The sequence below is a fragment of the Microcaecilia unicolor genome, chromosome 5 (assembly GCF_901765095.1).
Source record: "Microcaecilia unicolor chromosome 5, aMicUni1.1, whole genome shotgun sequence".
Taxonomy (NCBI): Eukaryota; Metazoa; Chordata; class Amphibia; order Gymnophiona; family Siphonopidae; genus Microcaecilia; species Microcaecilia unicolor.
In genome coordinates this window covers 282245340-282260564 of record NC_044035.1, presented here as the reverse complement: position 1 = coordinate 282260564, position 15225 = coordinate 282245340, and the positions used below count along the sequence as shown (strand labels likewise).

The 15225-nt window shown below is 43.1% G+C and overlaps 1 pseudogene; it reads right to left on the bottom strand.

Moving 5' to 3' along the window:
• The window catches only part of LOC115471343, a 149969-nt pseudogene that overhangs the window by 51567 nt on the left and 83177 nt on the right, over nucleotides 1–15225 (bottom strand).

Sequence of the window (15225 nt, the reverse complement as noted above, 5' to 3'; positions counted from 1 at the left end):
ACAAGGGAAAGGGAGTCCCGATCCATGAGACAATCAAACTGCTCAGAATCGCTATACCCCACGTCTGAGTCAGAATGCCTCTTAATCTGGCTAGAAGATAAGGAACCACCCTGGCTGCTTGTGGCCTACTGACTACCTTGCAATGACTCATCATCTTGTGCAGCAGCTCCTGTAGCTGGTAACAGAGGTAACCTTGAGCTTCCTTAAGTTAGTCATCATAGGCGACTATAACTTACATATTGAAACTCCAGATATCACCACTGCTGCTTTCCTTGATACGATGGTGCCTATCTAGAGACTGGAAGGAAATTCCAGATATGAAAAACCTATGCTGAGAGTTTTATGATGGCTTTGTCCTACTCCACCATATGTATAAAAAGATGATTACAGTGTCAGAAGAGGTTGATATCTGGAATGCACATTTAGTAAAGCCTATAAAAAGAGTTCCACCCAAGAAGATCCTGGCTCCAAGCACAACCCATTCTCCTTGGTGCCCCACAGAATTATAGATGCTTAGGAGTCAAAATAAACTGGAAAAAAAAGTGTGTAAATCTCACCTAGAGAAAGATATGACAATGTACCATCAGGCCTTAACAGTAGCCAAAAATAATATTGAACAGGCTGCAAATTCAATCAAGCCACTATTCAAAATGGTAAATGATCAATTGAAGCCCCTACAGCAGAGCCAGCCTTCCAGTTACAACTGACCAGCAATGATTTTTGCCACATACTTTGCCAGCAAGATCAAAGGTCTCCATCAGAACCTACAGGCAGTTCCACTGAATCTCCCACCAACTAATGTGGAGAACACTTCTTCATCTCATCCATTCACAGCCATCTGGGTCTCAATTAACCAGGTAACAGAGGATGTTCTAAAAAAAAACTTTGAAAGACCTATGGTCAACATCCTGTCCCCTTGACTTCTGCCCAGCAAAGATAGCAGAGCTAGCAAGCAGATGCCTCATTGAAGGGGCCACAAATTTTTTAACTCCTGTCTTGTGGAAGGGCAGCTGCCAACAATATCAAAAGGGGCAGCGAGTGGTATGCCCCCTACTGAAGAGAGTTCCATTGACCAGGACAAGCTAGAAAACTTCAGGACAGTATCTAATATCCCTTTCCTGAAAAATCTTATAAAACAGACTGTCTGTATTCAACTTAGCAACTGGAAAAATGAAAGAAACTGGCTAGACCTATGTCACTCTGACTTCAGACCTAGGTATGGAATGGAGAGAGTTCTTGCCACCCTGCTTGAAGATCACCATAGATACCTTGACAAGAGATCCACCTAGATTTCTTAGCAGCCTTTGATACTGTGGACCAAAATTTCATACTTACACAGCTAGCATAAATAGATTATCAGTGGCACAGTATCAGTGAGGTTCAAATCCTATTTGTCAGATAGACAACAATCATTTCTGTTCAGCAACAGCACATCATCACCTTGGGCACTGAAATGTGGGGTACCACGGGGATCCATACTGTCACTGATTTTATTTAATATCTACCTCAAGCTGCTAGCTAAGCTGCTTCAGTTGATGGACACAAAATTCTATGACGATGAGCCAGACCTATCCACAGCTTTGACTCAATTCACTGCCTGTCTAATAGAAACTCAGGAATGAGGCAAAAAAATTAAAATAAAATAAACAATAAACTCTGCCTGAAACCAAGAAAAACTGAGATTATGTGGGTTCCTAACACAAATGGACAGGTACCTGGCTTCAAAATACTATTTGGGAAATATGAATTCCCCATAAAATCATAGGTCAGGAATCTTAAAATGCTACTACAGGCATCACAAATTCAAACAACCTTTAAAAACTGCTTCTATCACCTGTGGCAATTACAAAATCGTTCTCAAAATATCAAAAGATGAGTTTGGTCACAGTGGTTCTTTCCTGTGATAACATTACAGCAAGATTACTATAACTACCTGTAAATTGGTCAGACCAAAAAGAATGCACCTGCTCCAGCTAATTCGGAATGCTGCTGCAGAACTGATAGAGGGCTGCAAGCAGCATCACCATATCACAGCCTTCCTGAAAAAGCTGCACTGGCTACCAATACCCCAAAGGCCAAATCTATCTTTGATCTTCATGGCCCTCAGACAAAAGATGCCAATCTGTACCCTGGTCAAAGAAAACTGTTAGGACAGGAGCACCTTTTTTCTTTTTTTTCTTGTGAATCTTTAGAATGAACTCATTATGACTGAGGAATGCTGAGTAGTGCTGAGACGCTGAAATGCTGAGAACATTGAAACATTGAGATTTTGTGCGTCTGTAGCGCTGAGGGACGCGGAGAGACGCTGAAACAAGTTTGAATCCGTTGGGTGCGGTGCACACACCTGGCAGGATTAAGTGTGCCTTTTCTTTTCATTTCATTTAGTTTAGCAAAATTATACAGAGTTATGTTGATTTAGAATGTTTCTTGTATGACAAGCGTTAAAATTACAATTGGGGAGTGTATACCAGTGGCGTAGCCAGTATGGGGCCATGGGGGCCTGGGCCCCCATAGATTTGCCCCTGGACCCCCCTTCGATAACCCTCTCAACCCCCCTCCCGCCGCCAACCTGCCGTCGCCTACCTTTGCTAGCGGGGGACCCCAACCCCCGCCAGCTGAGCTGAGGTCCTCTTCTTCCCAATCCCACACAAGGCTTCGTACTAGTCTGGAACTCTGCAATCGTGGGTCCTGAATATGGTCAGTAGATGTCACCCTTAAGCAATGAACACTGTGAGCGCTGCCTTTACAGCAACCCTGATCAATCAATGGAATAGAAGGGTCACCCTGTGGACCAAACTAGTGAACATCAGTATGCAATGCAGAGCACAGCCACAGAACCACTGGACTGGCCCAGCAGCTTGTCATTTTATATTGCCTTGAAATGCCACATTATCTGAGGTCTTGCATATCTAACCCAATAACTTACATTTTACCTTAACATCATCCTGTGTAGCTCATCTACTATAATAAAAAGCACCTCCAACGTTCTGAAGCTGACTCCGTGGCTTCACTGAAGGGTTCGTGGGTTCGTAACGGTGTAGACATCTCTCTCTGCCTATCTCTCTGTGCCCCGCCCTCGCGTCAAAACGTGATGACGTCGAGGGCGGAACACTGATAGTGAAGGGATTGCTGAACAGTTCCCAGGCAACGGTACGCGATGTCAGACGCATGAGGAACCTATCAGATGCAAGTGTATGTGAAGAAGGGAGGAGCGTCAGCAGAAGGGGTCATTTTGTGTGCAGCACAGCAGCACGCAGCACAGGAACATCGCTGGAACGAGAACATTCATACGGATGTTGGTGCTGTGGGTATGTGCGATCACAGACGGGGGGTTACATTCTGTGGTTTGATGGATTTTCCCTGGCTACTGCTGGTACTGAACAGCGGCACAGGGGGTATAGCGGCAACTATATTGATGTCATTTGGTCTCTCACTCACACCCACACCCCACACACTCCCCCCCCCCCACTAAATACATCACCATCTCTCACTCACACACACAGACACAATCAAACTCCACCCCCCCAACAAGAACATACACACACTCTGCCATGGACAGACAGCATCTCTCTCTCTCTCTCTCTCTCACACACACACTCCCAGACCCACCCCCCTTAATACACAAACTCTACCAAGGACATTCAACATATCTGATTCTGACTGACACACACACACCCACAGCCCCCCCCCCCCCAAACACAAACACATACACTGATGCGGAACACCGCTACCATCCCCCCCCCAAGAATGGCAACGCAGATTGGTCATGCAACTCACACACTCCGAACCAAATCAATAACCAAGCCCCCCCCCCTTCCGGTACGGGGCAAAGGAAAGGGAAGCTCAGGGGAAGAAAGGCAATTGTCCCCCCTCCAAAGAGTCTCACACACAAACACCGCTACCCTCTCCACCCCCCTCCCACATCATAAACAAACTCTGCCACCCTCCCCACTACCCCCACCACCACCCACATCATACACACACTCTCTAAGGGACAATCACCAGCTTTCTATCTGACACAGACAAACATTCTTTCCACCCCCCCCCCCCCCCCAACATCATACACACACTGTGCCATGGAGAAACAGCATCTCTCTCTCTCTCTCACCCACACACTCCCCTCCTACCCCCTTAATACACAAACTCTAAAATGGAAAATCAAGATCTCTCTCTCTCACTAACACACACACACACACACTCCCCCCAACCACCACCACAACATCACACACAAACTCTGCCATGGTGAATCAAGATCTCTGTCTCTCTCTCACTCACACCCACACACTCCCCCCCCCCCCCCAATAAATACACAAGCTCTAACATGCAGAATCAGCATCTCTCACTCACACCCACACACAGAACCAACACAAAGAAAAAAATATAGAAAAATAACAAAACATATTACACATAATACAACAATGTCAATTATTCATTAGTATGACAACGCATTTTTCCTAACAATCCCTTTCAAAACATTAATTGCAGGAAACCAATACCTTGCTAGCGCCCGTTTCATTGGTTTCACAAACGGGCCTTTTTTCCTAGTATGATATATATTTGCTGGGTGAGGAGAATGTTTGCACACCTCAAGGATCATGGAAACAAGCATTTTTTAAAATATCCATACCTCATGGCCATGAAAATGTCCATTAAAGAAGGAACATACCTGAGTATGGCTATGAGTCTCTACTGTATAACATAACAATGCTGACATCCTTAGACAGCTGGGTCTGTGTTACAATTCATCCTGATAGCTTATCAGCTCTAAGTAACACTGCCTGTTTCTTTGTTTGCTTTATCCAATACAATGCCCGTGAGTCAACGCTTAAGGAAGTGATTTTACAACCTGGAAAAACAGTCAGTGTCGATTTGTAGAGGTTTCTATACAAAATTCACATTTAGTTTTTTAAAAAATAATATTTCATTATGCTGATGATGATTCTGTGCAATTCCAAAAATAAATTATAAAAAGAATGCTCTAATCAGGCCTAATTAACCTTGGAAATGAATTCATCTTTCTGCTCACTGACCTGTTTTTCTCTGACCAGATGTTTCTTTTGCATTCAGTTCATTAAAGGCCTTTTCTACAGGTGCAGAGTGGAAGAAAAGCCTTTGCATAATCAGGTTTGGAGCCAGATGAACACTTTTGCTTCTGAGTAAAATGTGCTATGGAATTACTGCTTCCATGATTAGTTTTAGCCAGGGTGTAATGGCCCAGTTACATGGCCCTGAGAGGTCCCCAAAAGAGAAACCAACCATAGCCCAGGAATTCAAAGAGTGTTATCACATGAATCAAAGAGAACAAAAGCCTGACATTTGTCACATAACACTTCAGTGCTACCCCTAGGTCTCTGTATTGCTTAGGCCCCACTTGTACCTGCACATCTGCCCCTATTCTGGAGAGCTACACACCCACCAGCTGAGTTCCTGTCTACCTCTGAGCAACTACCCTGCTCTGCAGGTTATTTCCTTGTGATTTCTCGGGACACTGAGATGCTCACAAAACCCAGAGTCACACAATTTCTAGAAATTCTACAGACCAAATATACAAAAAACATATTGGGATCACTGGTCAGTCACACAGTGCTAATAAACTGTGAACAGAGAAAACAAGATTTAATTCTGCACACAACCAGTTGGGTAAAATAACAAGGATTCATAGAAATATAACTATCTAGATAAGTGTTACTGTAGTGCCTGGGAAGTTTCAGGACAGGTTGTCCTCAATAAGATGTGTAGAACTGGGACAGCGCTTTGGTGCAGATCAGTTTCCTTTGTTCTCCCAAGCCAATGCTGGAAAATTCTAGCAAATTCAGGGCTAGTCATTCATGTGTTGTATCAGGGGGAAAAGCAGTAATAATATTGCAGAACATTACAAACTTACAACTTTCAGAAGGTACTGGGAAACCTGCCAACCAAACCTCATTCTGGGGTCAGTAAAGCTACAGAAAGGAGTTAGGCTGCCACCTGTCTATTAGTTCAAGGATTGCAGGAAATAGAGAGTCTTACTGTTGAAAGAAACAATGAACACGAAAAACTCCATTTCATCACTAATGAATATGCATGAGACAGATTTGCATTCAATGGAGGTAGTGTGCATGCAAATCTATCTCATGAATATTCATTTAATAACTATCTGGTAACTACCCTTTTACAATTTTCATGCACTTTATTATTATACACACACAGTGTTATAAATACTTCCTAGCTCCTTATGGTTTTTCTTGCATCCTTCCATTCAAACTCATTCATCCAACTACTTCATCCTCAGGAAAAATTGAATTGAGGATGAAGTAGTTGGATGAATGAGTTTGAATGGAAGGATGCAAGAAAAACCATAAGGAGCTAGGAAATATTTTATATATATAACACTGTGTGTGTATAATAATAAAGTGCATGAACATTGTAAAAGGGTAGTCACTAGATAGTTATTAAGTTCATATACTGTGACTAGATTGAAATAAGGGGCGCTCATAAGAGGAAGTAATGAATATTCGTTTGGGATATCCTGAAAACTTGACACGTTTAAGTCCTCGAAGACTGAATTTAAATACCACTAGACGAGGGCTTTGAACTAGGGCAGGGAACAAGGACAGCTATTAGGCATAATTATTACTTATAGTAAAGGGTCTGTGAAGGGAGGGAAATATAGGCAGCATATTCCTGATTGCATTCTGTATTACAGTTCTCTAATGATGGAAAAAAGCACTAGCCCACTCGTTCCATAACAAGATGTCTAAAGTTAGCACCAATTGTGCACAAGGGTTTATAGAATACCAGCATACACGCAGGCATGTTCATATTTACGCACATAAATTGAGTTTTGCTTGCAATAATAATAAACATGCACATAAATTAAAAGTGGCATGCAGAAGGGAGGTGGGGCCAACATTTACACACACAACTTACAGAATACTGTAAGTTACACATTAAAGTGCCACATTTATGCTCTAACATTTGTATCAAGCCATAGACCTGGCATAAGTGGGCGCACCTAGCTGTAGGTGCGTTGTTACCAATTTACACAAGTATTCCTAACTAAGGGGGAATAAGCCTTAAATTGGCTGAGCTGAGAAAGCAACAGAGGGAGATCATTCAGCTAGTTGGGGGAGGGGGTTAACATTCATCAGCTGTGGAGACAGGGCATTGGAAGGGGAATCCAGCTTCTCTGACTGGTGCAGGTGAGGTCTGGCTGGCACCAATCAGAGTTTTAGGTACAGAGGCTCGAGGGTAGTGTGCTTGATGGGATTCTGTTTGCTGTGAGGAGCCCGGGTGGGAGGCTGATTTTTGATCCTCCTCCCCCTCCCTTCTCTTTTGGTGATTTGAAAGTGTGGGGTACCAGCTGGGATGGAGGGGCTTTGAAATTAGTCACAGTGGCATTAAGGCCATTCCTCTGGGATGGTTATAGAGGGAGTTTGTTATTTGGAGCAAGTCTAATGTGATTATAGGGGAAAGGGGTGGGGTTCAGGTATGATACCAACATGAATCCTGGGATCTGGCAGGGTCTAGCATTACCGCAGACTCTGCCTTGGATGGGTGGGCAGTTGTGGTTAGTTCAATACTATCTAACCAACAACCGTTTCCTTTCTCAATGTTTAATGATTTGAAGTGGGAATTTGAATTGTGAAAATTTGGGGAATGTTTATGAAGCTGGAGTTGTTTATATGCTAATAAAACTGCAGCTAGTTATTGTCACATGCCAATGTCTGTGATTTTATTATTAATGTATTCGTTGAAGCATAAGAGTGCAAATGCTAAAGTTATATGCCTTATTGTCATCATAGAATTGGCATGCTACCCACTTAATTTTGGTGCCTAACATGGCACCCAGTTCTAGAATTGCCCCCTAGGAGTTTGTACTGTATGATTTCTTCATTTTCTTTCTTTTTTCATTGTTTCAAACGTAAACAACAGAAAAAGAAAAGAAGAATGAAAAAAAACAAGATGAAATTAAAAAGTTATGCCGAGTCTGCAGCCATGTTCCCTCCCTCCCCCCACTACAAAAATAATTTTTAACGCCCTAAGGGCCCCTTTCCACTCCTTCCCTCACTCCTCTGGGATTACCAGTTATCTTAACCCAATGTGTTAGCTCTAAATAGAGCAGGAATGACCCCTAGTTGTTCCCGCAGTGCCACTGTTAGTGTTCAAAATGGCACCAGTCAACCGAAGGCAAGTGCCATTTTGCTGCATGGGAACTTTTTATTTATTTATTTATTTATTTACTTATTTTTGTTTTGGCAGCATGGGATTTTGACCAAGGACTGCAACAAGGAACATAAATGGAAAGTAAAATGAATAAAATTGTGTTGTGTGTGTGTGGGGGGGGGGGGGGGGGGGGGGGGAGGGTTATATCATTTCAAAATGGAAGGAAACAACTTGGGATAATTGATTGAAATTTTCCTCTTTCATTTCCAACATTTAAAAAATCCCTAAAAAAACACACTGAAAATGCAACAGCTTTTGTATGGAAGGTTGAGTCAGCACAGGTTGAACTCATATGCTACTCTGAACAATGATACCATCATTGAGTTCTAAACCAATAGTCATTAATTCTGAGAAAACAGTGTACTGACAGCTAACACTATAATTCATTTCCTTTGGATGAGATGTTGGCATCATTAATAAGAAAGCAGATAATAAATGCAATTTTCATAGTCTAAAACAAGAGGATAAGGGCTGAGTAGGAATGGAGACTCTACTCTTTCCCCTTGGAAACCTAATGACATCATACATTCTAATGTAATCACATAATTAAGATAATGCAGAGAAAGAACTGATAGACTACAAGTAAACATTCACCACTTACTTTCAGTTCCTGTGAAATTCCCTGTTCTTTAGCACAGACAACAGTTAAGATCAGAAGCCCAGAATTCTTGGTCCTGAGTAACTAGGTATACTGTCACATGTCTTGTGTCTATAATATCCACCACCAGGGATCCCTCCAGCCTGAGATATCCCAAAGAGCAGTTGCAATCTCCTGTCTTGAGGATCGGGAGAGGACATTGAGGTGGAATCTTGATCAGGATTTTAATTATTTTTTCTATCAAGTCATAAAACATCAGAGTTGGAGAACCCAAGGATTGCTGAATCCAAAACAGAAGACTGCAAAGGGAAGAATTAATGCAATCGACACATCAGGAAAGGAGACTGCAAGATAATTAACTGCAGAGAAGAAAAGGTTTCCTGAAAGAAAGAGAACAAGGCTTCCTTGGGCAATTTATTGTTCAGCTCTCAAGATTTAGTTTAAATGAAAACTTGAGTCAAGTAGAGTTTACATGTAACTTCAACATGTCATATTCGCAGTGTGTTTATATGTCTATGTCTGTGTATGATGGGTTTGTGTGGCAAAGTGAGAGACATGCTACCATCTTTGCTGTTTACCTCTATACACCAGCAAATGCAAAGGAAGTTTAAACTACCATACTTCCCTACATTTTTAATATGTATTTCCATTTCCTTCATCATACAACAGGAAAAATGAATGTCATTAAACTGACTATAGTGTTGTTTAAAGGGAGGTGATGCATAGCCATCCAGCATACAGAAAACCCCAAAACACCTGGTGAAAGATACTACAGAGCTGTAAGTGGAGGAGTGGCCTAGTGGTTAGGGTGGTGGACTTTGGTCCTGGGGAACTGAGGAACTGAGTTCGATTCCCACTTCAGGCACAGGCAGCTCCTTGTGACTCTGGGCAAGTCACTTAACCCTCCATTGCCCCATGTAATTCGCATTGAGCCTCCCATGAGTGGGAAAGCACGGGGTACAAATGTTAAAAAAAAAATATATATATTAGCACTGAGTGTCACGACACTATCTGAGTAGTGTTGAGGTAGTCCAGGGTAGAGTTAGGGTGGGCCTGCAATTTATCTGAGCACTGCCAATATTCAGTGCTGTGCCCGGATAATTATTCAAAGAAGTGTGACTGCACAAATAGCATATTCATTGCAGGTGTTCAGATTAGGCCCAGCATTAAACACTCAGGTCAAATTACATAAGTACTGCAACACTGGGACAGACCAAAGGTCCAACAAGCCCAGCATCCTGTTTCCAATCCAGGTCACAAATACCAGGCAAGGTCCCAAAAAAGTTCAGTAAATTTTATGCTGCTTATCCCAGAAATAAGCAGTGGATTTTCCCCAAGTCAATTTAATAATGGTCTATGGACTTCTCCTTTAAGAAGCCGTCCATCCCCTTTATCATTTTTGTTGCCCATCTCTGTACCTTTTCTAATTCCACTATATCTTTTTTTGAGATGTAGCCCATGCAATCAGCACCTTAGACATCATTGACCACCACTAGCTCACTATCGGGGGGGGGGGGGGGGGGGGGGCAGTTGCTAATGGTCTTTTGGTTTTGGAATGTTCTAATGAACACAAGAATGTGCCTTCCTCCTGTACAACAAATTTTCAGTGGTTAAATTAATATATCTTGTTTATTGATCACATCACACCACAGTCCATTTATATTCAGAGCATGGCAGTGCACTGGCTTAAGAAAAAGATCTGCAAGACAAACCCGTTTGATAGCATTCAATTATTTTTCAAAGCACTGTTCCAAAAATGTTTTTTTTAAATAAATTTATAGCTCACATGCAGTTATTTTAACTAACAACTTGCATAATGTTTCTCTCATGTTGGGAATGGGTGTCATTTCTATTTTCATTTGCAGATTGATAGTGTAAATATTCCCCCCCCCCCCCCACCACCACCACACACACACACACACCAAATTATTACAGCTTAACCCTCCTATCCCAAAATATGACTTAGAACCAGAACTTTCTTGATAACAAAAATGAACCTTTGAAACACCAAGAGTTGTTTCAGGAATATTTTCTTCCTATAGCCTGGCACAATTCAGAATGGGAGGGGGACAAGAGCTACATTAAGGACAGGAAAAGGGCAGGAGTATGTATGGCAGGTTGACTGTCAATGCTCTTTTTATAATTCAGTTTCACAAGTTTCCCCTTCCTTACAGAAAGTCACTCTTTTAGTTCATTTCAAGCGATGTGGTACATAAAAACTGTAATGTAGAGGAGTTATATCAATCACATCATTTTGCTGTGATTTGATTTAACCATGGAGATATGGCATTTGTATTCTCTTTGAGGAGGAATGAGGTTACCAGCGTTAAATCAAACTGTTGCCCATTATACTACATCACAACTGGCATTTGACACATTTCCTCTGCCTTTCACACCCGTCTTCCTACCCTGAGGGTTTAAATCACAAGGTAGTTATGGGACTGTTGCGCTGATTATGAAGGCAAGGCACACACTTTATGGGGGGAAGTGTGGTTTCCAATGTTCTCTATAAAACAATACAAGATCATTTATACTGCATATCCAGGCATTTTGAAGTGCTACGGAATCAACTCATACAATGAAAGCAAAATTAAATGTTTCACTTCCTACTTGGCCTTAAGCCACCATCTGCAGTTTCAAAGTTTATGATCTCTCAGTGTTAAATTCCTAGCTGTGATGGAGTCCTGTTGCAGGAACATTGGTTCTGCTACTTTCAGCCCACCTCCAGAAGCAGAACTGAAATTAAGAAAGACTTAGACACCATAGAGTGCAATATAAACAAACTGCCAGATATTCAAAGCTATTTGAACAGTCAGGAGAGGCTACTGGCCATTTAAATAGCTTGCCCAGGGCTCTCTGGGGATATTCAGTGACACTTAACTGGTTAGTGCTGCTCAATATCCTCACGAACCGGCCATCCCCTAACTGTCGGGTAGGGGCAGTGGCGTACCAAGGGGGGGCGGGGGGCGGTCCACCCCGGGTGCACGCCGCTGAGGGGGTGCTGCACGCCTGTTGGCCGAGTCCACTCATTCCCTCCCTGCTGCTCCCTCTGTGCGGAACAGGTTACTTCCTGTTCCAGGGCAGAGGGAGCAGCAGGGATGGAACGAGCGGACTCGGCCAACAGGCGCGCGGCACCCCCCCCCCCCCCAGCAGGTAAAAATGCACCCGGGGGGAGGGTGTAATTTCGCCGGTGGGGGGTAATTTTGCCAGGGGGGGGCTGCGCTGCACCAGGGGGGGTGCATCGGCAATCCGCCCCGGGTGTCAGGCAGCCTAGGAACGCCACTGGGTAGGGGCAGGCCGGGGACAGGGCATGGGAGGAGCACAAACAAGCTGTTTAGCTGTAATTTTCAGCTTTCTTTCTTTTATTTAATCCTTTATTTATGCAAACAGCAAACTGGCCAATGGCCAAAACAAAAGAACTGCACAACAAAACACGCTAAAGTTCACAAATACAGTACAATACATGAGCAGTAAGTGACCAATAGAAGTCCCATGCTCTCTGGTTGTGTCTGAACCAGAGGCTCGCATAACAGTTATGCAGTCACTGTAAGACTTTTTAAGTAAAACACCCAGGACCCACAACCATACAACCATTCAAACCCCAGATATACCACACTAGTAGTAGCGCTTTAGAAATGTCAAGTAGTAGTAGTACACACCTACCTACTCCCCTGGAAAAATTTTATTTTTCCCTTTCCCTTCTCTTCCTCTCTTTTCCCCTTCTCCTTTGAGACATGGGCTGCAGTTCCCACAACATATACAGTGTAACAAAATAAGAGGCCAGACAGTCCAGAAGAAGTAGTAGACAAAATTGGATTATCCTTGGACAAAAGGTTCAACAAGTAAATGCAAAGTCTTTTTTGGGGACTGGGCATCACATCCACCATGCTAGGTCAAATGCCAAAGTTCAAACTGCACCACCTGATGCATTTAACGGAGCCAGCTGAGGAAAGGTGGTAGTTCTTCATTGATCCAATATTGCAAAAGAAGCTTGTGTACTGTAAAGACCCCACATACAATTATCCTTTTTCTTTCCTTGTAGCTACCCATTCCTGCCACTCCCAGTTGCCCAACAACAACAAATAATATGTCCACTCAATTCCCCCTTCGCAACACCTGGCACAAGAGAACCTTTACCCCCCATCATAACTCATGCAAACAGGGACAATCCAAAAAAGTATGCACCTAGGTACCTGTACCCAACTTGCAGCGCAAACAAGTCATCAGTCCAAAGCCGCATTTGGCGGTCACGTTCCCAAGTAAGATATGCCCTATATAAGATCTTAGATAAGGTTTCTTATAGATAAACACTAGCTAGCAGTTTATACCCAGGGACTCACAATTTAGACAGTTCTAGCCCAGTAAAGGAGATTGCCAGTTCAAATGACCAAACCTTAGCCAGCGAGTCCAAAACCGTGTCTGGTCATCCATCCTGCCCATCCCTATACCGAATGATCAATTTATTAAAATGACGAGTCAATGATTCAAAATCCTTATCCACCTCCTCCATTTGTAAGGTCTTAACAACCCCTGATTAAGCACTAAAGTGTGATAATAATGACAAATTTGTAGATAAATAAAGAGGTGTGGTAAATAAAAAGAGGTGTGGTAAATAAAAAGATTGCTTAGGGACCTCGCACAGATCTTACTTCTCCTTTTCTGAAGCATTACCATTGGCTCCCTGTTGAATATTGGATTACTTATAATAGCATTACTAACTTTTAAAGCCTTCAGAATAGGTATTCCCAATTATCTTTTGTGTCTTATAATTCCTTACTTCCCCTCTCAAGTTCTATAAATGATCATCGACTGGTTCTCCCAAGTCCTAAATTCGCTTACCTAGAATCCACTAGACACTGTGCCTTGGTTTTTCTCTTCCCACACATCTGGAATAGCCTTCCCCTTTCCCTCCGCAGTGATCTTTCACTTAAGAGTTTTAAAGCCAACCTAAAAGCTTGGCTCTTCAAACAAGATTTTGGTGAGATAGCCTGATTGGACTCTCCAGCATGAGTTAGTTATTTTATTCTCCTTGTCGTGTACTCTCTGGTCTCTTTCCTGATCTTGTGCGAGTGTATATCTTTACTGTCATTATTGGAGTTCCTTTCTTCTCTAAAATATACTGTAGATGGTACACAATTCTGCTCTGCCTTGGCAGCTAGAGAGGTTTATCAAGTCCTAATAATAATAAACTATATAAATTTTCATGCAATGGCATAGCTAGGTGGGGCCACAGGGGCCTGGGCCCCACCCCCCAAATTTCATCTGGGTCCCTGGTTGACTGGTGGGGGTCCCCAACCCCCGCCAGCTGAAGACTTCGTCCAGTGCTGGTCTGCAGTGGCGCCGCCACATTGCCTGCCCTGCTCTCTCTTCCCTCACGTCGGGCATGCTCCTTTTAGTGAAATTGAGAATTTCACTAAAAGGAGCATGCCGGATGTGAGGGGAAGAGAGAGCAGGGCAGGCAATGCAGTGGTGCCGGAGACCAGCTCTAGACGAAGTCTTCAGCTGGCTGGGGTTGGGGACCCAAACCAACCAAGGTATTTGCAGCAGCGGTAGGCAGCGGAGGGGGGGGGGGGCGGCGGCAGGGCAGTGACCAAAATGCCCCCCACCTTGGGCTCTGGCCCCCTCCCATCTCGAGGTCTGGCTATGCCCCTGTTTTCATGTCCTTTTCTTTATAAAATACGGTACAAGTAGGCACTTTATAGATGGCTGAATGTAAGTGCCCCTCTTATAGAATTGCCCTTCACAAAACACAAGACCATTATTCTCAGTGGGGCCAATTTAATTACTAAGGGGTCCTAATACATCCCATTCCCTTTCCCTTTTACTAAGCTGCAGTAAGTGCTAGCACATGCTTACTGTAGCTTAAAGGGGCTTAGCATGAGACACGGTCAGTCATCCTGCAATAAGTCCCTAACGTCCACACACAAACCGTGCACTAAAAATATTTTTAATATTTCTGCATAGGGGGGCATGTCTGGGAGTGGAGAGTGTGTGTTTCTGCACTAAACATTTAGTACATCTACCAGTGGGTCAACAGGGGGTAAGGGTAGAGCTTGACTTATTCTATACTGATGTGTCTTTGTGAGGTTGAGATTTATCGTTGAAGGGGGCTTTGCATGTTATTTTTACAGCACCAGCCCTTTTAAGGTAGCTCCTGGGAGAATCGGGCCCTGGGCATTAAAAACCTGAGTAAGACTAACTGTTAATACTGGAGTGCATTTGGTTTAAGAGGTTAAGTGCCAAGACTACTGGTGTTTGTGCATAATAGCTGAATATATATATTCAGAGAGAGAGAGAGAGAGAGAGAGAGAGAGAGAGAAATCTGTGTATATAGCTCAATAAAGCCTGTTTAGCCAGCCCTGTTCACAGCAGATCTCCTTCTTTTTTATTTTTCCTGGGGGGAGAAGGTAATCCCACCCGCT